The sequence below is a fragment of the Oreochromis aureus genome, linkage group 7 (genome assembly GCF_013358895.1).
Source record: "Oreochromis aureus strain Israel breed Guangdong linkage group 7, ZZ_aureus, whole genome shotgun sequence".
Lineage (NCBI taxonomy): Eukaryota > Metazoa > Chordata > Actinopteri > Cichliformes > Cichlidae > Oreochromis > Oreochromis aureus.
The window spans coordinates 55,124,686-55,130,890 of NC_052948.1; the positions used below are offsets into that span (position 1 = coordinate 55,124,686).

The 6,205-nt window shown below is 43.5% G+C and overlaps 1 protein-coding gene across 2 annotated transcripts in view; it reads right to left on the reverse strand.

The window, feature by feature from the left end:
• pam (peptidylglycine alpha-amidating monooxygenase) overlaps positions 1-6,203 on the reverse strand; it is a 48,598-nt gene extending 42,395 nt beyond the window's left edge. For both annotated transcript variants that reach the window (XM_031738387.2, XM_031738386.2), the window contains exon 1: positions 6,122-6,203. The gene's annotated coding sequence lies outside the window, so the exon portion shown is untranslated. The remainder of the gene's footprint in view (positions 1-6,121) is intronic.
• Between the last annotated feature and the right edge of the window lie 2 nt (positions 6,204-6,205).

The window sequence follows — 6,205 nt, forward strand, 5'->3', positions numbered from 1 at the left end:
GCTATCGCATCCTGCCCGCGCCCCAAGACTAAAAAGTGGGTGAGACGGTTTCTGGGGCTAGCAGGTTACTACCACCGTTTTGTGCCGGGGTTTGCGGAGCTGACCAGCCCTTTGACCGATCTCACCCGGAAGGGTGCTCCAGATCTGGTTCGGTGGACGGGACCGTGCCAGGCAGCGTTTGTGCAGGTAAAAAAAATACCTCCGTGGGGAGCTGCTGCTTCACACTCCTGACTTTTCCCTCCCTTTTGTTCTGCAGACTGAAGCCCCGAACAGAGGGCTGGGGGCCATTTTGTCAGGTAAGGGGGGCCGACCGTCCCGTTCTTTACATCAGCCAGAAGCTGATGGAGCGTGAAAGATGGTACAGCACCGTAGAGAAGGAGTGCCTGGCTATCCGGTGGACGGTCGACTCCCTTCGCTATTACCTCCTGGGGCGCTCTTTCACCCTCTGCTCGGACCATGCCCCACTGCAGTGGTTCCACCGCATGAAGGATGCCAACGCCCGGATCACCCGGTGGTATCTGGCTTTGCAGCCCTTTAAGTTCAAGGTGGTCCATAGAGATGGCTGTGGCCGATTTCCTCTCTCGCTTGCGGGGGGTGGGGAGTAGGTAGGTTTGGCTAGACGGCTCCCCGGCCTCAGTTGGGCGGTGGGGGTGTGTGGCGGAGGTGTGGTCTCGGGCTCAGCTGCAGGGGAGGAGTAGTGCAGTGAGCTCAATGGGGCGGTGCTGGAGAGGCAGGTGAGAACACAGCTGGTGGCGTTTGGTCTGATGATGATTTCTTCCCTCTTTTAGTGAGACGGGAGAGGAGCGGGGAGGAGGCTGGGAACAGCTGAGACTGGAGCTGTCCAGACTGTGGACTGTTACAACAAACAAAAACTAAAAATAAACGTGGCATTTCGCTATAAAGAACAGTGTGTGTGTGTGTGTGTGTGTGTGTGTGTGTGTGTGTGTGTGTGTGTGAACTCCATTTCACAACAGCACAACAGTGATGGGTCTTATTAGGGCTGTGCGATATGACCAAAATCTCATATCCCGATATAAGACATTTATCGTCCTGAGAACGATATAAATCACAAAAATGTAAAATTTTCTGTAAATTCTGTGAATCTCGGGCAACTCCACTTGTGTGAAGTGTTTCCAGCTGGGCGTCCTTTACCTGGAGTCCAGTGTTTTAACCGATGCATTTTTAGACATAAGTTGTAACGGCCACCATTTTCTTTCAAAGTTTGAGTCTAAGGTTTATTTTTTAGCACCTGACAGCTCTTTTTCGCTTCCCATCCGTAAACTCTCCGCATACTCTTTCAAGTGATTCAGTTTATTTTGAAAAGTCTCAACAGGATCTTGAGCTTTATTGTGAAAGGTTTATGTGTAAAACTAACAAGCGGACAGCGGAGCCATGCGATGGTTTTACCATCATTGTTGCTAACGACAACACGTAAAAACAGGCGCTTGTCTGTCCGTAGTGTGGTTATATTAAATATAAGAAAAAGAGAGAACTTTAAGAAATTAATATAGCCACTACAGAGACCATCAAAACGATGAAAAACTGTTGCTGTAAACAGTTTATTTTACAACACAACGAAACAAACGATAGCATAATAGGAAATGATAGACGTTTTTATATCGTCATCTGATATATATCGTCACATCGAACAGCCCTAGGTCTTATCACCAAAGGTGATGAGACAGCTTACAGGGTGCAAAGAGAATAATCTCATCCTTAACGTCACAAAGTCAAAAGAGATGATAGTGAACTTCCAAAGGTGTAGAGAAGCAAATTTCCCCATTATCATCATTGCGCTGCTGTGAGTGAGCAGCTTCCGTTTCCTAGGTGTACATCTGGCAGAGGATCTCACATTGTCAGTTCACAGGAACAAAATAGTGAAGAAGACACAGCGGCGCCTCTTCTTTCTCAGGAGACTGAACAGATTCGGCATGAGCTCCCGCATCCTCAGGACCTTCTACTGCGGTGCCATTCAGAGCATCCTCGCTGGATGCATCACTACTTGGTATGGCAACAGCACTGCCTACAACCGCAAAGCTCTTCGGAGAGAGGTGCGGTGTTCTGAAAGGATAATTGGAGGTGAGCTTCCCTGCCTCCAAGACATCTACGGTGCCTGAGGAAAGCAGGAAGGGTCATCAAAGACTCAGGTCACCCCAGTCACAGTCACTGTTCAAACTACTTCTGTCAGGCAGGAGGTACTGCAGTATCTGGTCCCGAACCAGCAGATTGAGGGACAGCTTTTTCCATCAGGGCATCAGACTGCTGAACACTGACCACTTCACTGTCACTTTATTGAAACTATGACATGCACTCCATAAATGGCATTTTGCACAATATTCATCTTCTGACTTTCTGCATATCCAGTAATTTGCACACATTCTTTTTATTTCTACATATATTTATGTCATTCATTGCATATTTATCATGGGCATATTTATTTTTTATATTATTTTTAGATTTTTTTTAATTTCTGATATATATATATATATATATATATATATATATATATATATATATATATATATCTTTTCTTATATTTGTTATATTTTGTACATTTAATCAATTCAGGATTTGTTGCATCGATATTGCATTATTTAAAAACTAAAATCAATTTGAATCAGGGAAATCGATTTTTTAAACCCACTCCAAGTCACATATGACATCTAACGGTCTTGCGGACATAATGGTTGATTTTGTAATATGAGCATGTGCTACCTTATGTTGTTTGATGAGCTCTAACAAAAGATCCAAGCTAAATAATGCAATCATCACCACAAAAGTGATAAACTAAAATGCTCCCCCATGCCCCCGTTTTTTTTGTTGTTTTTTTTTGTTGTTTTTTTAAATTAAGAACCAGTGTCATTGTGGTATTTTAATGTCATCAGTCTGAAATGCACTGACTTCCTCAAAATGTCTTGCTTAACTCATAGCCTCATTGGTCCAACGCAAGTACTAATTTATTAGTATTATTCATACATAAAAACAAATGCAGCAAAACAATTAACAGCAATGAAAAAGTAGTTCATTTCAGGTGAGTAGACTAGCAGGGCAAAGTTGTTATGTCCACATGGTGTGATCAATAGTCCAATATAAAGCCCTAACCCCTGAGTCCAAACCGGTGATTGGCATTTTGACTGCTAAAATGAATCCTGCAACTGTAACCAAATTGCTATATTGTTCCATTTTCAAGACTTCTTTGAATATTTAACCCAACAGAGTTGATGGGCATGCCATGTGTCCAAATAAAATGACAGATTTTAGATGACATAGCACAAGACGCACTCTCACCAAGTCAGAAGAGCAGACTTAAAACTACATACTACATGTGTACGTGTGTGTATGTGTGTGTGTGTGTGTGTGTGTGTGTGTGTCAAAACAATGAAGCCACTACTGAATGTCACAGATGGTGGCCAAAAAGGCACCAAAAGGAAGGTTTAAATAACGCTGGTGGACAAAAGGACAACATGTACATCCATCCATCTTCTTTTGCTTTTCTGGGGCCTGGTCGTCGGAGCAGCAGCCTAAGCAGCCACCTCCTCCAGCTTGTCTGAAGGAACACCAAGGCGCTCCCAAGCCAGCCGAGAGATATAATCTCTCCAGCGTGTCCTGGGTCTGCCCCGGGGCCTCCTTGCGGTGGGACATGCCCAGAACACCTCACCCAGGAGGCGCCCCAGGCGGCATCTTTGTCAGATGCCCAAACCACCTCAACTGGCTCCTTTTGATGTGGAGGAGCACCGGCTTTACTCTGAGACCCTTCCGGATGGCTGAACCTCTCACCCTTTCTCTAAGGGAGAGGCCAGCAGCAACCCTTCGGAGGAAGCTCATTTCTGCCGCTTGTATCGCTTTGGGTCACTACCCACAGTTCTCTCTTCACCACAACGGACTGGTACAGGGTCCACATCACTGCAGCTTCAGCACCAATCCGTCTGTCCATCTCCCGCTCTCTTCTCCCGTCACTCGTGTACAAAACCCCAAGATACTTATACTCCTCCACTTGGGGCAGGAACTCATCCCTGACCCGGAGTGGGTCCTCCATCCTTTTCCAGCTGAAAACCATGACCTCAGATTTGGAGGTTCTGATTCTCATTCCCACTGCTTCACAATGAGTTGCGAACCATTCCAGTGTGAGCTGAAGGCCATCACCCAGTGAAGCCAAAAGAACCACATGATCTGCGAAAAGCTGAGATGAAATTCTGAGACCACACAAGTGAAAGTCTTCTGCTACGCCTAGAAATTCTGTCCATAAAAAATGTGAACAGAATTGGTGACAAAGGGCAGCCCTGGCGGAGCCCATCATCCACTGGGAATGAGTCCAACTTACTGCCAGCTATGCGGACCAAGCTCTTGCAACGGTTGTATAAGGATCGAATGGCCCGTAGCAATGGGCCAAACACTCCATACTCCCCTAGTACCTTCCACAGGACACTCCGAGGGACACGGTCGAATGCATTCTCCAAATCCACAAAACACAGGTAGACTGGTTAGGCAAACTGTCATGCACCCTCAAGTATCCTCGAGAGGATAATAAGCTGGTCCAGTGTTCCACGACCAGGACAAAAACCACATTGCTCCTCCTGTATCCGAGGTTCGACAAACAGACGGACCCTACTTTCCAGCACCCTGGAATAGACATTCCCAGGGAGGCTGAGGGGGCCTTATTGGGGACAGGAACTAATTTCTGGAGTGGCACAAATGATTTGTGTGGCATCTTATTGTAACACATGATTATGATTATTATTTTGTAAATCGTTATACAAAAAATGCTTGAGATATTTTGCCTTAAAATTCAAAATGCCAAAAGAATATGCTGGAAGTGGATCAAGTGGATCAGGAAAATCTTTAGGCAAGCTTGTGTGTGTGTCTGTGTGTCAAACTTTCTTGCAATTTATCTAGAGCTATAGTTCTAAATGCTTTCTGAAGGCCTTTCGGAGTTTTTCAGAGAAAGCAGTATCTGAACAGTGTTTGAAAGTCATGTCCTTAAGAAATAGTAAAAAAATCCAATCTGAATGAGGCTTGTAGCAAAACGTGCTTTGAAACAGTTTTTTCAATTTTTCATGTGTTATTATTTTCATTATTTCCATCAATGTTTGCACATGTTTCAATAAATCACTATATCTACTTCCTATATACGAAACAAAATACGTAGGAATAATTGGTGGTTCGAGACTTTTGCACAGTTCTGTATGTAAGCACATAAAATTGCTCATGTGTCCATAATAATCCTATTAGCAAACAAAAATGAGTGAACGTACTCAAAGACTTAAATGTGACAACATCATTATGGCAAAATCCAAACAACAAAAACTGCTTTTCTCCTCTACTTGAAACATACTTGAAACCCAGAGATTGCTTATTAATGGCGAAAGAAAAATAACCGAGATGCTTTGCTTGCTTGGTGACTCATCATCTGTTAACAGATAACAGAGTAGGGTGGCTTTAACAGAGGAGGAGTGCGAAGGGGAAGCTCTGTTGACATCAGAACCCAGGAGACGGAGGAAACTATGGAAACAGGGCTATTCTCACACGTCAAAAACAATGCAAGGCTTACTGAACATCTTCACATGTATACTATTACGTACATATTAACATTAAGCATCTTTAAAAAAAAAAAAAAAAAAATCATTGAAACATAGGGGTAGACACGTTCTTAGATACATTTTATGACGTGACAGCTGGTCGGTGCCTATAACGACAAGCGTGTAGCTATTACGTGAGGATTTATGATTTTTATTTATTTGTTTGATTGATTGTTTGAGCGTTTGTTTTTAATAATGCAAAAATAGCACTGGCGATACGACTAAACATATGTCACGCCTGACCATAGACCGGAAGCTACAAAGAGAAAATGCATCGATTTAGCGAATCGATACATATACCTCACCCTATATCTAAGCAAGCGAAATCTAAAGAAAAAGGTAGCTAAGGGTTTCCTACAACTTAGTCTACCTTATCAGGTTACTAAAAAGGCAACTTTCATATCCGTTTTCCACATAAGCTAACGCCCGCCATCTGTTAAGCTGGTTCGTTTTTTGTCAGGTTATCCGTTTCACTACAATACCAAAAGTACTATAGAGCTTGATTAAATATTCTGAAGATATGAATTTTGAAGGTGAAAAGATACCTGCTCACTCCCACTCGGCGTCTTCCACTCGCCTGTTATTGTAATAACCCTATGCTTCCTTGAGCCTAAGCAGTGGCGTCCACA